Source organism: Paralichthys olivaceus, chromosome 2 (assembly GCF_024713975.1).
Source record: "Paralichthys olivaceus isolate ysfri-2021 chromosome 2, ASM2471397v2, whole genome shotgun sequence".
Lineage (NCBI taxonomy): Eukaryota > Metazoa > Chordata > Actinopteri > Pleuronectiformes > Paralichthyidae > Paralichthys > Paralichthys olivaceus.
In genome coordinates this window covers 25,228,915-25,251,136 of record NC_091094.1, presented here as the reverse complement: position 1 = coordinate 25,251,136, position 22,222 = coordinate 25,228,915, and the positions used below count along the sequence as shown (strand labels likewise).

The following is a 22,222-nucleotide window of genomic DNA, read 5'->3' as shown; positions in this document are numbered from 1 at the left end:
CACCACTAACGCCCGTCTTTTCTACTGTACTTCTCTGCTACCCCTGACCTAGCCAACCTCCCCTTCCTATACCTCCTCCTACCCCCATCTCTCCACTCATGAGGGGGTAGTACAAAGAGCCTCTTCACATCCGACAGTACAGGGGCTTCATTTGCATGATTAGCATGCTGCCAAAGGTAACCGTTCACCGCAGCCTCGATGTGCGTGATACCGGTCCAACATAAAACAGTGACTGTGTTAAGACACTTTCTAACAAAGTTGGCTTTAATCTTTAGTTATTATTCCTGGACATGTGACCGGTGCTGGGGAGAGCGGGGTCAGAATAATGAAAGTCGAGGCCAGAGGACAACACAACATAGACGCAACAAAGTTAGAATCATAACTTGCTGTTGAAGCTGTTAAATAAAATCTTTAATTGAGTAGAGAAGGAGCTGTGAAATCTGAGTCTGTAGTCTCAATGTCCAGATCTTTGCAGCAGTAATAGACAAACAATATTTAAATGTTGTTATCCAAAGCGACTTACAACTGAGGGACGACACCAAAGCTTCAGTACAGCGAGAAACATGATGTAAGAAAGACAAAGTGATGGAGACCAGGCAAAGACGTGCACCGACAGCACGGAGTCAGTTCTGGTTTAACATGTTAGAGCTGCTTTACTAGAAATAACACCCACCTACCATCTGACTACTCGATAGTCACATCAAGTCACCTTTCAGATAAGAGGTGAGACATTTTCAAGAACCTCAAGCTATTCCAGGTGCCTTCAAACATGAAGCTCCTTTTTTATTATTATGCCTAAAACCTGATGGTTTTAGAAAACTGTCACATAGAATAAAAATACCCTCCTTGTAACGCACATTTTTTGTGCGTTACAAGCAAAGTGCAGTTGTACTCGCTGCTTCTGTGGCAATATGGTTACAACTGACTACGTACAAATAATAACACTTTCTCATATTTAGCTTCATGTCTATTGTATAGTGTGTGCATCTTAGGTAAAAACCTATTTTTTGACATTATTTTGGTGCCGTCATTAATTTCTGCTGTCTCACTCTGTGTCCAGTAGTGTACATTAACCACTACAACAGATTTGACTGATTGATACAATTCAGTTAACAGTAAAACATATATATATGTATTTCAATCAGACCTGGTTCACTATCTCTACATTCCTGGGTCTTTGTAACCATCTGACCAGATATTCTTTGCCACAGGTTTCACAGCTAACAGACTGTAATAAAACTGACCACGCAGCATGTCAACATATTGCTGTTTCTGAATAAAACCTGGCAGACAAGCTGTGCACAACGCTGAGAACTGAGGGAGACCTGACCTGTTATTAGTGTGACTGCCCACTGATCACTCTCCTGTTCACCAGTGTGACAAGCTACAGCAGGTGTTACAAAGAGGTCTGCCTGCCAAAGATGGTAAAAACTTTATGGAAGTTTTGACAGACAGTCAAATGGGCCACAGACGTGGCAGGACAGATCCCAGTGCTGTCTATGGCCAATATGACTGTGACGGACGTGTCAATGTGTATCAGGGTTATTATAATTAACGAAAACTGAGACTAAAATTAAAACTAGCAATGAAAAAATAATTTAGTTAACTGAAATAAAACTTAAATTAAACTTAACTTAAATTAAATTACAAAAAAAATCAATTCAGCTTTGTTTCATTTTCTCCCTCGATTACTGCCCGACCTGCAGGTGATGGTTAAAGAATGAAATAAAAGGACTTGTTAAACCATATTTGGTGTCACACATTGTTTCATCACTTTTCAGCGTCTACAAGTCAAGGCTTTCTCTTAATACCTGGAAAAACTAAGACTAAATAAAAACTAAACTGAAACTAGTCATTTCCTCAAAATAAAAACTAAACTAAAACTATAAAATCACTTGTTGAACTAACTCAAACTTAACTGAAATAAAAAAGCAAACCTTTATGTGTATGTGAGAGAGAAAGACAGAGAGAAAGAGAGCAGGGCAAAGCTGCACACAGCTCTGCAATTATGACAATTTCAGGTTATCATGAGAATTATAAAGAATTTTGAATCATTTTTAAATGTGTTAAATTAGATGGAGCCCGCCAGAGTCCATGTGATAAATAGAACAGAATAGAACTGGCCTGCACATATTTTAAATCTCTTTCAATCTGTTTACAGCCGCTGCAGGTGGGTGACAATGTGAAACCTAAAATTAACCCTTGTAAAAATTGTTTAATCGATTTTTTTGTCACCCTCGTACATTTTATATTGATCATCTTATTTCAGTTTGTGGTAAGTTAACAAGCCCTCGTCTTCAGCTCGCCATAAAGTGTGTAAAAGGGATAAACAGGACATGTTTGAGGTATGTTAAAGTGGCTTTACCTGTCAAGCAACATTGTTGTAAAGTGCAGCATCACATGAACCAACCATGACACGCATTCTTACAGATCGGAGGCCAAATGTTAAACTATTTGAACTTTAACCCGACACTGACCCTTAAATTCACTGGCAGTCCAATAGTAACAAGAAAAAGATACAAATGTCACTGTAGAGTTATACAACACTAATTTTGATCCTTCCTGTAAATGGATAAAAATCTAAATCCTGAACCTATCTGAGTTAACAACAGGTCAGAATATGAACATTGTAACTATTCACATATTCAGCATTCATTCCACTGCAGTGTTGCAGTTAGCTGCTTTATAGCACATTTACATTACATTTACAACACTGTGTTGAGACTATTTAAAACAGACAATTCAATTCTTTGTTCTTCCCCCTTCATGGTGTGCTTGATGAAAACTATACCCCATGAAATTCAAATTACCTAGATTATTCAGATTATTTTCCATTACTGCATTGACCCCATGTCTGGAGATTGTACACTTGAACCACATGGACCCACTGCATGTGTGTGCAAACACACCTATGAATTACAGCATCTGGTGTAATCCAGGATAAATAGAGCTGCATGAGCATCCACATGCGATTGTCTGCTATGGGGCCTCACTTGGCATTCACTCCTCTATTGAGCGGTGTGGGGTTGACATCAGGAGTCACACAATTAGGTGGTACAATGAGCTCAGCTTGGTCAATTATTCATCCAATGTGATCAGCAACACTCAATAACATTTAGGGAATTCAGGGAACACCTACAGCAAAAACTCGATAAAACAGATTTTACGCCAGCTAATGTGTACAAGAACACCTTCACACAGATTTTTACTTTTACCTTTTTGCCTTACACATCTGATATCTCACATTGCTTCTTTACCTTGTTTTTTTAATCATATTTTACTGACATCAAGTGTCCAACACATGCACACGTTCACACACACACACACACACACACACACACACACACAGAGAGTTCTTGAACAAAGCTTCCTTGCGTTGCTGACTGGGCCTCATTAGAGAATGAGCTCTCAGGACTAGAGACACAAAAGCCTTGCTCTCTTCTTCTTTCCTTCCCCTCTCTTCCTCTGTTCTCTTGGCCTTTTGATGTCAAGGGTACTGAACCATAGTGCACAGTCCAAAGAATGAGCTCATCAAGAATACACACTCAGTTTCCTCAAAAATTTTTGTTAGGGCTTTTTTTTCTTGTTCTGAGTATTTGCGTGTGTGTGTGTGTGTGTGTGTGTGTGTGTGTGTGTGTGTGTGTGTGTGGAGAATCGGACCCAGAGAGCTACAAGCCCCAATATGGAGCTGTTGTTCTGTGGTCAGTTCATCACACAAAGACCAGTGTTGAGAACTCCAGCGCTGCGATAGAGTGATAGAGACATCACAAAGACTACATTTTACTCCCTGTTTCCTCTTGGAGTTCAGGGGCTGCCCCCATAGAGGCCCGCCCACTACACACACACACACACACACACACATACACACACATACACACACACGGACGTATACGCTGCATCACATCTCTATCTCACACTTTAGTCCATCATACCAAATGATGCAATACATTTTAAATCAATACCAGAGGAAGAGGATAGAAATATGTGTAAGAATGACCTAACAAGGTCAAAAGAACAAAGTGATATATGATGCTGATTCATTCACACACATTAATAACTAATGCCTAATATAAATATTTTGCTCAAAAACAAGGGGCAATACGTTTCTAAGCTTGTAATATATTCACAAATTAGTAGAAAATAATATTAGGCGAATAAACTCGGGGGACATACTATATCAGCTGTGAGGTTTCAGAAAGACAGAAGAAAGAAATGCATGTGTGAACCTATGGTGTTTATGGTGTTTATGTAGTCTGTGTATGTGCACGCAGGCTGAGCTTGTACCCGCTCGCTTGTCAAAATGAATTTTCCTCCTTCGATTGGTCAATTTGAACATCGGTATGGTTTTGCGCTTGAGAGTAAATAAAAGCCACATGATCTCCTGTATAAATGTTATGAAACAGAAAACCGCTTGTGACACTGAGGTTAAAAGTTCGAACTTTCACACCTCAGTCTGATTGGAAAGTTAGAACCCAATCACAGTGCAGCGTCCAATCAGCGATCAGGAGGAGCCCGCTCTGTCGTCCAACATGAACGTTCTTCAGAATCATCTTCACTCTGGTTTCTGTTTCATTCATCTCTGAGTGAGGTCTGGTTGAGTTTCCAAAGAACTGGAAAATGGCTGAACACAACAGCTTCTTTGATTTCTCTATTTAACCTGGTGCAGTGTAAACCATATATCTCCTGCTTAGAAAGTACTTTATAAAGTAATGAATGGTGTTATCTCTTTCATCAACCGAACTAAATGGAATGAAAAAGTAGAGCAGCGTGAGCACAGAAGGATCAACACATTTGAAAAGTTGTGAAGGTTTGTACAAGCACAGAAATATCAATGCTCAGAAAAAAACACAAGGACTTTTAAAGTGACATCTCACAGATTCTACTTCATTCAGTTATCGTTTCCCGTCAACAGTATGTGAACCACGGTAAGTGCACGTTTAAGCTGATACGCTGCTTAAATGCACTTTCATGATCAAACTGTGATTTTCAGTGTCATCGAGACCAGAAACAATACGCCAGGGTGAGGGTGCAGAGGGTGGAGCTCGGACTAAACTATCAAACATAATATTTGAGTTCACATTGGCTGAAGGACCAGCAGTGACGGTTAGAATTTGTAGCTTATATGAAGAAAACTTTGAACACATGTGACATGTAACAACAACTGCGTGACAGGAAAACACTCATTGACTGTTCGGACTTTTCTGTCAGACTCAAGCCGGGTTCAGCCCCACGAGCCGCACTCCCGTCACACAGCACTCACCAGGTAATGCCTCCACTGTGATCTGTGTGTATTTTAAGGTGTTTTGTTGCGGCATAACCAGATAAAATAAAAATGATTAAGAAATGGAGAAAACATGTTTTATACAATGGTAGCGGTACAATCATGTCAAAAATCTGAAAACACAGGTAATAATTGCTCCATAGAGCTACAAGAGTTTAAAAAGTCCACTACAATCTAAGCCACTATTGTATTACGTTTTATTTTGTGCTTCCACTACTGATGTCCATTTCACTTTTACTTTTGATACTTCTGATTCAGTACACTTTCACATATAATAAATTACTTTATAGAATGGTATTGCTATATTTACTCATTTTAGGGATCTAAATAAATCAAGATAAATGACATACAGCTCAGTAAGTGATAATTTAGTGTTCAGTTTATTAAAGTCAGAGCTCTGCTGACTTGATGTGACTTAACGTCTTTAAAACCAATCATAACATGCCTATAACGTGTCTGCTATGTTGCCATCCTGCTACATCTCTCTCTTTCTCTCTCTCTCTCTAAATAAGATGTATAAATAGGCCGATGACACAACTGTGCCCTTCACAAAGACTGACGAGAGAGAAAAGAGCGGAGAACAAGACTCAGGCTTTAGTCACGGCCCCTTTATTCTTCTGCTTTTCAGACGCACAGGTTAAAAAGCAGCCATTTTTTTCCTTTCATGCCTCTCTCCCTCTCATCCCTCTCTCTCGTCCACCCCCCACCCCTTTGCGTTCTCTGAAACAGGTCGTCTATTGTGGCGTCTAGCGAAAGGCTACTGTGGCATTTATCAGAGAGGAGGAGGAGAGGGAGGATGGGGGAGAGACGACAAAACGCACTCCCAATAAAGCGATAGAACAAGAGAAAGGGAAGAAAGGATGCGTATGAAGGCCACTTTTTTTTTTCTTCCTCTTCCTTCACAAAGCCCCCCCACCCCCTGCTCCTTCAGGCTAGCGCAGACAAAGGAGGCCCGACTCTCACAATGTGCTCTCTCCTTTAGCCCGGCACACTTTATATCCTCACTCCATTCACCGCTGCTTCTTAAAAGCACCCACGTGTGCACAATGTGTGTGTGAGTGTGTGTGTGTTTTTATGGAGTTTGTGATGGTGGTGGTGGGGTTCTATGTTTGCTGAGGGTCTTATAGACCAAAGGGCCTGGGCTCTGAGGTGTTACTATGGAAACGCCTTTGAGCAGTAAGAAACACAACAGGTGATTCTGCTGAGGGCCTGTTCGACTCCGCATTGAGAAATCACAGGAGGTCTTCGCTCTCTGTGTGTGTGTGTGTGTGTGTGTGTGTGTGTGTGTGTGTGTGTGTGTGTATGTGTGTTTCACAAGCATAGCCGCTTATGCTACAAACAACTTAGTACCATAGGTCTTAACCAGCTCCAATAAGCTGAGGATCATGTTTGAAGTTGCTGGCCGGCCGCCGTAATGACACGCTGCCTGGCTCCAAACAGGCCTTGACCACACAACTGACTACACAGCTGATACATCCGCAGATCGTCTGGAAAAAGGAAAACACAGAAGGAACACTCGTGGGGGGAAAATAATGAATCAAGCTATGCTCCATTAACCCTTATGTTATACAACTAAGGGAAATCCATTCAAACAGAAATGTCGAGTTACGTGGCAGAGAGGCGATGAACACAGGACCACAGACAGGAAGGAGAAAATGTCAGCAGACACCAGAGTTTGTTTACTGTACAAGTAACATTGTTATAACGAGTGTTTTGTAATATCAGTGTACTGTAATGTGTAAGAATGTACCGAGAATTAGCACCTGATCTGCAGCTTCCCCTCAGCTTCACAGAGCTTTACAGCTGTCCAGCCCACAACTCGAATGCTTTGGTTTTCTCTCTCAGCCTTTAGAAGGTGTTTTTCAGCCACAGCCGGCAGCTGTTTTCAACAAATAAGCTCTAAAAAGGCCAATACACTCTACCTGCTCAGCACCAAACAGCAGGCAGAAAGAGTAAATACACCAGAGTGCAGCTCAGGCCGCATTTATATATTCCCCGAACCCGACCCGGAGTCAGAGCGAAGTAACCGACCTGAACAGGCTAATGTGAGATGAAGTACTGAGTTTGTGGAAACCTGTCATGCAGTTGTTGGTAAATGAACTGTATTTATAAAGAAGTTCCAATCTAATCGACCAATCAAAGCACTTTACACAGAGTTACACAGTTTCAATTAATTCAGTCTATGGCTGTCTCTGTCAACAGATACCGAGTGACAGGAAAAGTGAAGAGTGAAAGAACTTTTGTGCATGAGAGAGAAAACTGAATTGCCTTCCACAGCTGAAACTATAAGGTCTTAGTGTCTGTGTGGATGGTAAAAAACTATATGAACCATAGCATGAGCATGTGGTAAAGTGACAGCGGAAAGTAGGGGTCAGTGTTTTGCTCAGTGTTCACGCTACTGCATGTACGGTAGTCAAATATGCCGACATTACCAACTTTGACGAAAACCATAATATAATTATTTTTCAGAACCCAGACCAGTAAGCCTCAGGTCAGGAACATGGCAGAGCATAGATTAAACAAAATTAAGATATTTTAAATGGATTCATTGAAATACGTCTACGCCCTCTAAAATAACACATATAAGCGTTTTCTGAGGTGACACACCAACCCTTTTTTTCTGCACGTTCCAAAACTGTTACAAATTATTGTTGGAGGGGAAAACATGTTATGAGGCTGTGGTTGAGGTTTATTTTAGATTAGACACAAAAATGACCTGGTTAGATCAAGTTTCAGTTAAAGGTTCAGTGTGTAGAATTTAGGCGCATCTAGTGGAGAAGTTGCTTGTTGCAGCTGAAAACCCCTCACCTCACCCTCCCCTTCCAAACATGAAAGACAACCTGCGGTAGCTTCAGTTGTCATAAAAGCTCAAAAGGTTTTAGTTTGTCCAGTTGGGACTATTGTAAAAAACATGGCAGACCCATTATAGGGTAAAGAAAACAACAATTGGGTCAATTTAGATGAAACACACTATGAATTTTTTACATTTAGTTTCTGCCAATAGATCCATTGCATCCCTTTTGACAATTGGTACATAACGGAAAACAGTTAAATGTCGAATGTTTGGTTGATCCATCCATTGAACTTGTCTCTACACAGGCTTCATTGCTGCATATAAAATGTAACCTGACAGTTTTCTTTGCTACCACCATGATTGCACGACAGCTTTGTCTCTCTGATTGTTGATCACAAGATCAATGCCTGTGTACCTGCACTGAACCGCTATCCTGGATGCAACTAAACAAATGAGTAATAAAGGATTAAAGGTAGAAATGTAAGACACAGGGGATGATGATGGCTGATAAAACAGACAATGTTGTGTAAAAGGACAAGCCCAGTGATTTTTCTTTATGTACTACTTTCTGAGTAAAATCCATTAAAATACCAAAACCAACAATGATCTGATCCAGCTAACAAGTACTGTGTGACATACTGTATCATCCTGTGTGCCACTGCTGTTGCCCATAAACTATTTAAAACACATCAGTGTGCCACACTTTTGCACCGGGACGTGTCTTTATCACCATGAGCGCACAAACACACAATGTAGTTTACTGTGACTCAGGCCAACAAACTTCCTGCTGCTGTAAATGCTGAAGTTTGGTATTTACAGCAGCCCCAACAAACCTCTATTTCACACTATTTCTCCTGTTTAAATAACATTAAAAATTATGATAGGAAAAATATATAACAATTACATAAGCTACAGTAAACATCTGTTTTGGAAAATGACTCTTCTTTTTCTTCTCTCTTCTTCTCGGTACTGACGTCCTTACAGTCTGCAGGAGTCTTTGTTTGTGGAGGTGACAGGCTGATAAATTGGTTAAATGCAACATGCTGAAATTTATCAGGGTGGTTTCTCCCTCAATTGTGTTACACTTCAACTAATGATAATAACCAAGACACATGAAAAAGAATTAAAACACGGAAAAATCCTTATCTTCCAGCAGGGGCACAGCCAGCGGCCTGGGAACAGCCAGCAGAGGAAGTATAGGAACAAAAGTTTAGGGTTTGTACTGACGGCGTGTAGCAGGACGGTGTTTGTGCTCATACAACCTTTTGGACTTATGTCATACAGGATACATTTTCTGTTCACCGATCACTTATTATTTACATCTGAATATGAATGGCAAGGTGTACATGACAGAGACAGAGATAACTTATCTCAATGTGCAGGATGTGCGAGTGAGCTGGTAATTTTCCCAATGTCGTCAGAAATAAGTTGACCTTTATTGAAAGAATCACACAAGGTCTGAAGAGACACTGCCGTAAAAAATTGACATAGACATTTTGTTGCATAAACAAGTTTCTTACACACCACAAATGCCATATTCAAACAAGAAACCAACTTATACAAAGCAGGCACATAATGGCCGACTGTCCCTTCAGATTTCACAGATTTTGAAGTGCAAAATGCAAATCATGCCAGTGGACTAAGGTGTCACAAACAAACGGTCTCTGGTCATTTGCAAACGACCACACAGACACATGTGCATGAGTGTTATATTTCATAGAAAACTAAATCAACAAACTATGACAACGAGCGACACTGTTTAGTTCAAGACGGGAAAGTCATGTAAATGAACCAGGAAACTTGCATGTTTTTATTTGTGCACGCCAAGCTCATCTATCAATAGAGTGATTGTGAATTCTCTCGATTGGTGCAGGAATAAACAAATGAGTTGGAAAGAGGATGGAAACCAGCTAATTATGCACCTTTATCCACGGTCTTTGCTAATGAGAAAGAAAATCTGTCGGATAACGCTGAAGAACAAGTAAAAGGGGCAGAGACGTATAAAAGTTTATAGCCCCTCTGTCTTTCTGGAAGTGTAAATTGTTAAACTTATAATCCTAATTATTTTGGTCATAATAACCTCTTAATTACATCCAGCACAATCCTTTTTAAGCTATAAATGTATTATGGTCATAGCAACTCTAAATTATATATATATAACTTCTGACATTTTTATTCTTTTCCCTCTGTAAAGGAAGAAGCAGCTTTTACAGCATTTTATTGTGGCACATAAAGCATGTAAACCTGCGTATTCCTGTCCCGTGTGCCAAACAATATGGGGCTGTTGTGTGTCCAGCGTTACGGGAACAACCAGACAAAAGAAACCTGCAGTTACAGCCCTTTCCCAAGAGCAGAACCTGAAACACGCCACATACTTCCCGACAAAAGCTTCCCTCTTGTCTCTGTATTTAATGTAACACACCTTAGTCCTGTAGGAGCTTGTATTGTGACGTTTGCATGCTGAATGAAAACAGACAACAGTGCACACGTTCGACACAGGCGCAGGGAAAGTTTAGAAAATTTGAGTGCCTGTGTGTGTGTGTTTTTTTTCTAGGGATTAAAGACTGCTGAAAAGTGCCATGGGAAATGCAAGGCAGCGTTCAAGGATGCTTCCGTTCTTTCTTTGCCAAAACTGATTTACAGCATTTGATAAAGAGACCAGCCAGCGCTGAACGCACAGGCTTCACTCCTGCATTATTAACATGTTATTATGAGCTTATGTCAAGCTGCACGGACCACTGAGCGAACATTCAAGGCACAGCTGGCAGAGGGTACGTTCACCATGTATGTGCAGGACAGAGCAAGATCTCCTACTTACTCAAAAACCTTTATAGGAACAGAAACCTGAGCAGGTGGATTCTGATCACTGCTGCTTTTGTTTTTTTTTACACACGTCTCAAAAGAATCTGCCACAGAAACAAACGCATGAAAAGTCAACAAGAGACTTAAGCCTGTGAGTCAAACACATCTCACTCATCTGGTTGAGGGTTCGTAGAAAAAAGAGGAAGGTTTCTGCATGTGAAGCAGGAATCTTACCTTGAATGTGTGTAGATGCTCACAGGGGTTGTGTGAGTGTTTGTGTGGGCTGTTGTCTCTAAGAGTGGCTCATCACAAGAGTAGGACTTGGACTTTTATCACCCGCCCAGTGTGAACAACTTTGTGTCCCTATGTATGTGTCTGTGTGTGTGCAAACAAGTGTGTGTTTCTGATCTCCACAAGGCAACAAGTGGAGAGTGTCTTTTTTAAAAATCCAGTGAGGAAAGAGGAGAGATGTGAAGATGGAAGCCGAACATGAAAGAAGTGCTCCACCTTTGTGTTTCCTTAACAAAGACACGAACTCTAGCAGCTTCTCCTGACACATTTAACATCTCCGCTTATAATTACAGCTCTTCCTCATCCTGTTTGCCTCCCAGATAAAAAGATGTGAAGAAGTGAAGATCAGATGTGTCTTGATACTTAAACAAAGACCAAGATGACCTTCTCACGTCAGCTATTATTTAAAACACATTCAACTCCAGTTTCTCAGCACTTACCACTGGATGTATATGTCTTGTGTGTGATACTGACATAAAGAATCACTGACAACTGTGTTCTCAGGTCATAATGGCTCAGCATGAGGACAACAGCCTCTTCCATAATGCAGAAGAAGAAACTATGAGCCACAGAAACTGTGTAGATGGACGTATAAAGAAGAATTTACCCAGATAAAACTTTTATCCACTTTTTAAAGCACAGAAAAGAAGAGAGACACTTGATTCCCATATGAGGCCTGAACACAAACATGGATCCATAGAGAACAAACCCATATCAGACCCTTCACCTCAATAGCGTCTCTCACAAAATACAAAAAACTACAATGGTCAAACACCTTAATTGATAACTTCACATTTTATCTGTACATTTTCCAGAGACCAATATTAACCTTTCCTTTTTGATTTGACCAACAGTCTGACATGCAGACACATTCAGTGCACTATCGTACAAGGCAAAGAAAAGCAGAATATGCAAAGCTGGAGCCGGAGAGGTTTTGACATCTTTGCTTTCAAAATGATGACGTTAACTAAACTGATCAACTAATCATAATGGTGTCAAGTTATGACTGCTGGTCTGCCAACAAATATGTTTGCAGCATATTGTCTCAAGACAATTTCTTTTCTATTTACTGTAAGAGAGTAAAACACAACAAATACAATAGTGTGAAAAGTCGAATTCACATCACTTTACTGAAGTTTAAAACATGTAGCATGAGTGTATAAGACAGAAAAGTCCTGTGAGCACGTGTTGAGTGCAGATCAGAGCAGAATTTACCCTTTTTATCCTGTGCCTGCTGTTCTGTGTATATGTGGGTAACGCTTGAACGCACTGAAGAACCTGAAATTGTTAGAAGTTACTTTTGGTCTTCTCAACCGTTTAAAAGGATCTATAAAATAATACTCTTCAAGATCCTTTGCTTCTCAATTATTGTTTTTGCAGCATATGAAGTCTTGCAGGTCTCGCTTTATAGATATTAAATTCAATGAGACGTTTTATTCGGTTAAATGAAGGAGAATGAGAAAGAATCACAATATGTCTTGATTTATCATAGAAAAAACATTGTCTCGTATTTTTGTGAATTAATTTTAAGTAACAATCTCTTACTTTTAAAATAACTCAAAAACAGTTACAACTGATTGTCAATGAATCAATCAGCTCTAAAACTCTAAAAAGCTCCAAAAGCCCAAACTCTTCATATATGTAAAATAAAAAATTCAATAACTCATCGAGTCAAGTTTTATTAATTTTATCGCAGTAATTTAGTCAACAGAATGATGGGATTCTCACAACATGACGCCGTTTATAAATCCTGGTTCTGAATTACTGTTCGGCCTGAAGTCAGAGCCGGCGTGTAAATGAAACTGTTAGCGTCAGCGATGTCAGCGATATGTCAGTCAGTCGACCATCTGAGTGTTTTTACGTTCACAGCTCTGGAGATTTCTTCCAAAAGACACAATGCAGCGAGAAGGTTTTATTTAAAGAGATCACAAGGCGTCCCCGTACATAGCATTGTGCTGTGTGATTGGCTTGGCCTCACACTGTGCTGAAGGAGAGGCTGAGGAGCATGCACACACACACACACACACACACACACAAACACACACATATACATACACACACACACACACACACATACAGACACACCATTATTCTATATTGTAGTGTTCCTCTGTGGACTCCTGGTTCAATAGGATTCAGAGAACAATGTCCAGAGGATATAGGAGGTCAGTAGAAGAAATGGGAAAAAACCTTTGTCTGCTCTGTTGCCCTTATGGAGACGTCGGATGTGAAGGAAATAGTGCACATACACACACACACAGACACAGACACCGCACAGTCTCACTTCACAACAGACATACACACGCACACACACAAATCAAATACCCAATCTAACAAATTAATCAAAATTCTTACGCATGTATTAAATAAGATACAAATAAAGAACAAAGTGTCCTGATATACAAAAATAAAAAGTGAGGTGAAGTCTAGTATTTCCGAGTCTTAATCAATATAACATGCTAACATTAGGGGGGAAAGGATATAAAACTAACTGTTATTGATTTCTGAACATTTTCTTCTGTAAACAAATGTTTGGGTTGGTTTGTTTTTAAATTCCCAGTTTGTGCCTCTGATATTTATTACCATAGCATAGCTAATATCTGAAGTCAACACCTGCCAATCTTAAAAAAAAACAGTTACTGCTGTTGTAAAGGGTATTTGCATTTTGGTTTAGAGGGCAAAAAAAGGGCACGAGTAAGGAAATGGGTTAGAATCATTTTAATAATGTGCAGCGAGTGCCGAGGAGGGTAAAAAGTAAATGTTGTTGTCTTTCAAAGATCGCCAGGTATTTTATTTCACGTTACTTGGTTGTTTAACACTTTAACTTGAATGTAATGCTCTGGGTAATATTAAACTAACCCGAGCATGAGTTTACACATTTTTTTTTATGTTTTACAATTCTTTGCGGAGCTTTTCCCCTTTTAACTCGTCTCGCTGTGTTATAATCTCTATAACTCACTCCACAGTGTTTCCAATACAGAAGTGATGGACTCCACCATACCTGCTATTTTTTTCCTTTTCAGTTTAATACGATTTTGATTTAAACAAGTGCCTGAACTGTTGATGTGTCCTGAAACACAGTTTAAACTGACACCTTCCGGCCAATCACTGACGAGTATCTACTGCGGTGAATGATGCACTCAACCCGAGCGACTGACAGAGAGAGTACGGAGACAGCACCCAGGTCACCTTTCCTCCATGAACCCATTCACCTGGAAACACAAAGCTGCACAAGCAGGAGGAGAGGAGGAGGGGCAGAGGTGAAAGGTGAAATGCCAAACCACTCCTTGAGATTGAGCACCTGTGTGTGTGTGTGTGTGTGTCCTGTTCACCACTAGAGATATAGAGATGCAGCATGACAGTCCCTCTCTCAAGCCGAAAGAAAGAAAAGAAAAAAAGAAAGAAAGAAAGAAAAAGGAGTGGTGGCAGCAGTAGGGGGTGTGAAGATGGGAGCGAAGAGCGGATGAGGAAAGAAAGGAGACTGACGGAAAGAAAGGTCAGGGACTCCCCACTGACGGACAGCTTTGTATTCAACCAGCCACTGTAAAGACAAGCACGCAAACACACACATACGCACAAATCTACAACTTCACTGCTCAGTGCGACCCCCGCCGTGGCAGAATGCCCACAAGCTTTCACACACTTTTCACTCTGCACCGAGCCTGAGACGTCACCTCTGAACTGGTCCCAGACCTGCTGTCTGTCCGTCCAGCAGCGGATCTCACACTGAGGTTGTCCTCAGGCGTTTCACAGCGACTCTGCCTCACTGTTGATCCACATTTAACACACACACACACACACACAGACAGACAGATACTTACTCCTGCCCTTTCTCAGGCTAAGGACCCCTTAAGGCTCTTAAAGGACCTTCTGGGTGGGACCATAGACGACACTGACCTACAATTCCCCATGATTCATGTGCTTTATGTGCTAAATGACCACTTCTGTACAGCAAGTGTCATTTCGTCACCCTACGCTGTCTATAAACTACACTTTTAGATAACCACCACATGGCAAGATGTTATTTTAGTACTTCTTGATGTTATTTTATAAAAACATGACCACTCTAGGACAACTTCACATCATTGTGATACTGTTGACACCTGTACCTATTCTAGGGGAACCTGCTGATAGCCGCTCATTTGCACCTGCCAGCAGATCTAACATCATCCTCACCACCATTATCACCTTCTCCATCATCACCATCATCATCATCCTCACCATCCCCAATGAGCTGCTCTCCATGCAGAGCAGCAGCAGCAGCAGCCTCTGGCACATTAAGAAACAGAAAATAAAGATGCGACAGGAGAGAGTAGAAGAGGTGGAGCTGCTGCTGCTGGTGGTGGAGGTGTAGAGAAGTTCAGTCAGTTTAGAGTAAAGTTGTGTTTGGATGCAGGGAAGTTAGCGCACGGTGTTTTTTGGAATTCTGAAACAACTCCCTATGGTCTGATATATAGTTTGATCCCAACATCGCAGCTCCACACATTACAGTCAGGAGAGTTGTGGAAGTTTTCAAAGCAAACGTTGCACGACACGGAGAGTTTCTGCTGGGACTCTCGAAACCAACAGGGTTTGTTAAAGACAGAGGATATTTACGCATGAAGTGCATTTGATGACACTGAAATGTAAACCAGCACTCACCAGTCCTCGTGCGCCCTGGTCTCTCCACGGGTAAAAAAAAAACTGATGTAGTCTACAAATTAAGAAAAAAAAACTTTCTCCTCTTCCTCTCAGCACTTTGACTGCTCACCGCATGCAAAGCGCTGCGGTTTGGGACAGAGGCTGCTCCGTGCGCTGCTCCCGGTCCTTCAGAGTACAGCCAGCCGGCTAGTAGTCGTGGATTTTTTTTTCTCTCTTCTCTTTTGTCGATGAAGAGTAAAGAGATTGGAAGAGAGTGTGTGTGTGTGAGAGAGAGAGAGAGAGACGGAGGGAGGCGGAATGCTGCAGCGCTGTGCGTAAACGTTTTGGAGATGGCGGAGCGGACCTGTGCTCTCACCTCCTCACTCCCGGTGACTTTCTGTCTGCGGGTTTCCTACTGTCACAGTCTGCATGCAGCGCCCTGCCGCTCACCTCCCACTTAAAGGGAGAGGGACTGATTTCCAGGTGCAGGCCTGAGAGAGAGAGAGAGAGGGTGGGTGGTGGTGGTGGGGGGGATAATCTGTTTCTTGATCTACCACAAATGAATCAGTCTATTGATGACTATTGAGGGGTTACTTCCCATCAACACTGACAGACTCTTGTCCTCCAATACATCGATATTTAATCCAGAGACAGACTCAAAGGGGGGGGGGGGGCGTTAATGTGCTAAACATACCTGATGCTGATTATAGCATTTAATTTAAACTGGTCAATCTCAGCAATAGCATATAAAATCTGTGTCCTTACTTCAATCTAAATTCTATTCCTGTCAGTGGCCCATCAAAACATCCATGAAGTTTTTAACATCCTCTGGAGGCAGGTTTAGCATAACATCAGTATAAACACTTGGTGCACTTTGTCAAATCTACACACCCGCCAACAGAGAGCTACTGCCATAGTTTGATATATGGATATAGCATCAACACTACTGTATAGTCTCCTGAATTACCGGCATCAAGTGGACTGGAGTGAAACAGCTGTCGATTGTTCAACATTAGTAAGTTAAGTTGTCTTGCCCTCATTATGCTACTGAACCAAACAAGTTCCGAGATATTACCACCCCCCCCCCCCCCCCCCTTGTGTGTGATTGTAGATAGCATGCCAGCATTTTCGTATCAGAGATGTGTTGTGTCTGTCTCACCACAGGCTCCCCCTTATACACTGACATTGATCGAGCTCTGTGAATCCACTGCCAGCATGAAGGTGGAAACACAGTAACCCCCTATTCCAGCTTCATAACATTTATACAGAATGATAAGGTAGCATAAAGGTGCAACATTCCCACCTTGAAGAGGCTCTGAAGAGGCTGATGATTGACAGTGGAAAGTTACCTGTGTAACCTGTTCTGCACATGTGTTTTCAGTGTGATTTAAACTCATCGTCTGTGAACTGTGACCAAATCACTTGAAGCTCCTTTTATATTGTGTCTACACCACTTTAGATCGTAAACAACCTAAAATAATATTTTGGCTGAAATATTTCATAAATGAGTTGGTTGCATTATTTATTTTTACCATCTTTAAGAGCATTTGCTTTTTTAGTTAGATGACTTATCATCTCAATACTCTCAAATACATTTTTGGGGGGTTAATGTCTAAGAAGGTACATTTAAAGTCGGGAAAGGGAGTCATTGTTTAACAAGTGAAACAGAATGTTCCCACCAAATTATCTGCCACCACTCTTATAGAACAGAAGAAAAAAATAAAAACAATTTGACAAACTCGACAGCAGTGAGTGTTTTCAAAAAACGGTTCCACGAACATTAAACTTAACTTGTTTGTTGACCTTGTGTATGAAAAAACTACCAATTCTCTGTTCTGGAAACCATTTGTAATAAAAGTTTTATAAAAAATAAAAAAAACAACCCAAACACACAGAATTTAAGGGGAAGACATTACACAGAATGATTTTTTTTTTACAAAATATTTCATCCAGAACCCATGCTCATTTGTATTATTGCCACACATTAAAATAATATTAAACCATACACTTATTTTTTTTTTTTTATCACTTTTTCAAATCAGAGACAGATTTTAAAATAAAACTCTTAAGACCTCAGGCATTTTAACACCAGTGTGGATAAATTAGACAATGGGGTTTTAGCTGCTTCTCTGTCCACTCTGGTGTCTTAAAGCTATTTTGTAAGTTTGCCACAACAATAGAAATGTTTTGGTTGTGTTTGGTTTGATGGGACTAGCAGACAAGGTGGGTTTTTGACAACTCTGCTGACGCTGTTAGCACAGTGCTGCTAACACTGTCATAATATGTAAAATGTTGTAGTCTGTTAAATTATATATTATGTAATTTATGTGCAGGATGGATGACATTACAACTTCAAAAGCAAAGTCAAATGATCATGTTTGCCCCCTGGTGGCTGGCTGCAGAATATGCCATAAACCCAGCGTCCTCCATGTTAATAGATGGGATATGAGCCAAACTAAGAAGCCAAAATAACAGGATTTCTGTCATTTTAAGTAGCTTTGATTTTATCACACTGATGTTTGTTTAAGTATTAATGTTTCCCATAAGTTTGTTTGTTGTTCTTGACTTGACTTGATATATCCATATATTCATCCATCCATCAATTAATCATATCATCCATCCACCCATCCACCCATCCATCAATTCATCCATCCATCCAACCAACCAACCATCCATCTATCGGCATTGGTCTGGGCTTATCTTATCTATATGTGTGAATAACACTTTCAATGAAGACAGCAGGCTGACAGGACATCATAAAAATGTGACTAAACAAGTGAAGACCTCATGTAAAGAAAGAAAGAAAGAAAGAAATTGGTGAGGTCATGGGAGTGCAGACGGTGTGAAGATAAAAGGAGGTGCGGCTCTATGGGGACAGGGAGTGATAGAGAAAGAAGAGGGGGAGAAAAAGAGGAGGAGAAAGAATGAAAGAGAGCGAGAGAATGAGGTAGAGCGAGCTTGGCTGTGCATTGGGGGAGCTGATGTGCCATTTCTAATCCCTCCTGTTCGTGGCTTTGTGCCGTGGCCCAGCAGGAAGTGGGAGCTGGGCAGACAACAATTAACAAAAGAGCTGTGAAGAATACAATTAGCCATCAATGGCCAACCACAGGCCTTTGTGCCTGTCGCCATGGAGACGGCACAACACCACTATACCAAGATTACAAAACCCTTTTCTACACTTGTCCTTTTTTCCTCTCCATCTTCCCTTTTCTCTTGTACCCTTTCACTTTTTTTCCCCACTTTTCTATTTTCTTCTGCTTTCAAACAAATGTCCTTTCTTCCTCTTCTGTTCATCTTTTTAATCCCTCTCTCTCCGACACAGGAGACAGACTCGTATGTGCTGCCGTACACATGACGTCTCGGTTCATACTTTCTGATTAGCTACATGCAGTCTCTCTCTCTCTCTCTGTTGTGATGTTGTGGCGTCTTGGATTTGTCAGGATGACAGACAGTGTGGAGGTTCAAGCACTAAATGTATCTCACTACATCCCCCAATAAAAGAAACTGACACCTCAGTTTATGAGCTCCGGCTAAATATATTCAGACAATCCCAGACAGTGATGATGTGTCCAGTTCCATGTGAAGAATGAAGCAGCTGTAGAGGCTCTCGCCGTATTTATGACAACATCTACCTATCAGCTGCATTTTGAAAACACCTGTGGCTGCGAGAGGTCGCCCACTGAGAAAAGTTCATCAAGACTGTTGGATGTTTTCCAAGCTCATCCTGTCGTGTGGTGCACCCCCAGTGTCTCCACATCAAAAGAGCCAGAGTTTTCAGTAAACATGTCGTGCTGTATATGTATAAAGAGGTCAAATCTCCAGCAACACTGCAGGATGCAGAACAACTTTATTGTTAGACCAACGTGTTTCAACTTGTGGACTTCATCAGGGTCATCTAATGTGGCTCACAGCCACTGAAAAAAGACGATCTTAAAGGGCAAGTCCACCTTTTTACATGGCAATTTCTATCCATGGTTCGAGGAAGCAAACATTTACAAAGAGGCTGTGTTGTCTTCAGTGAAGGAACTAGAAGTAAAATATCAGCATATGGACTACTTCACTGGTGCAGGACAAAGGTTTTGTACCTTTTTTGTAATGAAGATAGCTCTCTAATGACTATTTTTGATATATTTATATTTGTTGCCTTATGGTGTCCTTCGTTTGTTTGTTTTCTTTCTGTTTTGTTTCGTCAGATTTGCACTAAACTTTGGAATGCACCGAGGGAACTATGGATTATTCCCCAATGTTACAGAACAGCACACTTAAAACACAAAGCTAGTTTACAAATATCTTCTGTGAGGGGGTGTTGCCAAACAGCCAAAGTGCTATTGCAAACACTATTGTATTAAAACATTGTGTGCAGTGGAGAGCTACAGTCTTGAGTGTGTTCACAACATAGCAATCTGTTGTCCTGGTGCATATGTCAAAAGAAGCTGCATTGTGTGTAATGTAGTTGTGTGATTGTAAGAGTGCATACTGAGTATGAAAATGTTGCAGCAGTCCAATGAAAAAAATGATGGATTCTAATTCAACCGATTTAGTCTCCATGAGCCCTCAGTTTGGGCTCAATATTGTTCACCCATATTAAGAACATTTTTAATCTGTACTGCATCATTATAATAAATTAAATTCTCCTTCTCCTTTGCTGTTTGATTTTGAAAAGTTCATCCCTCATAAATTTTCTCAGCAACCCTCCAAAACCTTTGAAGTTATTTCTGAAATAGGAATAAACTAAAATTCAGTTTTCTCCTTGAGACACTTATCTTGAAGTGGGGATTTATTTAGTCTTCACAGAGTTTTACCCTGTTCCCTGTTCAAATCGTATTCCATTATAACTGGGTAACATTTCGCAATTTGTAACATTTGAAATCTAATTTTTAAGCATTAAGAAATGATTTATGCAAACAATTGACCTAAAGTGCATTAGAGTAAAAAGTAAAGGCTTTCTCTTGGTGGATGTAAACATCACCAGACGTCCACTTGTCCCAACTTTGTTTGAGTACAACTATGAACTTGATTTGTTTCAAACTCACAAAAAACATTAGGCTGTTCATAGGTCATCACTAGATTTGTGATCGGCAGAGATACTGTTCATGACTAAGAGGTGGTATTTTTAACTAAATTGAATATCTTTCGGACTTTGGAAATAAGAAATTTGAAATTAGCTCTGTAAATGCCTTCAAAATTTTTTATTTACAGTCTTTTTTGTCCAAATTTAATTGATTTCAATTATTTATATTCAGCAGTGTGGCTCTGGTTTGGAACCTCCCTGCCCCTCCTTATGCATACATGGAAAGCCTCTGGTAGGGAGAGAAGACTCTTGCATAAGCCTTCATGTGAGTCAGGGTGAGCAGCAGCTAAATGACCCCGGCACAGAACAGAGCAGCATCAATGACAATACGTGATATTGATTACGACCGATTCAGTGTGAAAAGGAGGAGCTGGGGTGTGAGCAGGAAAGGGAGGCAGGGTAAAGCAGCTTAGAAACAGCACAATATGAGCTTTGCCAATTGAATGTAGGAGGTGGTCAGCTGAGGGCTCAGAGATGATGGATTGTGGCTGAGCTTGACTTCGAAACCTGCCTGAATTAACGCTTTGCTCAGTGTGATGTAGCCGATGTCCAGGAACTGAGTGCAGATTTGACCTGACCGTACGTATCATTAAGTTGAAGCAAAGAGAGAACAGAGCTGGGAGATGTCAGGATGTGACAAAAAGTCAAATTCCATCCAGGCAAAAAGCTACTAAAGTTTATTATAGTGAAAAGGTGTAGCTCCACTGGTCCACTTACACATGTACTTCTTTTCACACATTCTCACATCATGAGCCTCTATGAACTTGACATGACTGCAGTCATACCAAGGTTGGGTTTGTCACAAAGAGCTTTCACATAAGTAGAAGCAACAAAGACTGCCTGAAGGATTATAAAGTCATTTTCAGTCCTGGTTGATTGTGTGATGAATTTTGAAACCTCAAAAGTTTCTCATTGTCTCGTTGTCACCTCTGTTTAAACTTAAGCTTTTGGTTGATGCAACAATGCATCCGAACAATGCAAACTATTTGTAGTTGGCCTGTGCCAGAAACTGGAAGGAGGAGTGTGACGTGTAACTATGAGACAAAGGTCTGTACTGGAGGAGGCCCTCAAAGAACATTTTAAATGAAACCAGGGTAGTGGAAACAAAACTGTCATGTAATCAAGTTCAGGCAATATACGCAGCATTAGGCCTCTTCATACTGTCATTCCACCTTCTTTTTTAACCGCTTCTGTTGTTCAAGGTGGAGCTGCTTCAAACCTGGGACCATCAGGCTGTGAGCCATGCCCCCCCCCCCTTCATGCTGCCAAGTATATTTTTAATATCAAATGTTCTTGTTTTTTCTTGTTTCAGATCAGAGGCTTGATTTTTGTCTTTATCTGCAGACAAGATTTATGTTGTTGT

General features: G+C 40.7%; 1 protein-coding gene across 3 annotated transcripts in view; it reads right to left on the bottom strand.

Moving 5' to 3' along the window:
• Window positions 1-16,262, bottom strand: part of sox13 (SRY-box transcription factor 13) — a 44,682-nt gene extending 28,420 nt beyond the window's left edge. Inside the window, exon 1 of one of the 3 annotated variants that reach the window (XM_020086285.2) lies at window positions 15,810-16,262. The gene's annotated coding sequence lies outside the window, so the exon portion shown is untranslated. Of the gene's footprint in view, window positions 1-11,111; window positions 11,172-15,809 lie in introns of those variants that run through there. The other 2 variants (XM_020086287.2, XM_069513223.1) reach the window with 2 other exon arrangements.
• Window positions 16,263-22,222: the final 5,960 nt, after the last annotated feature.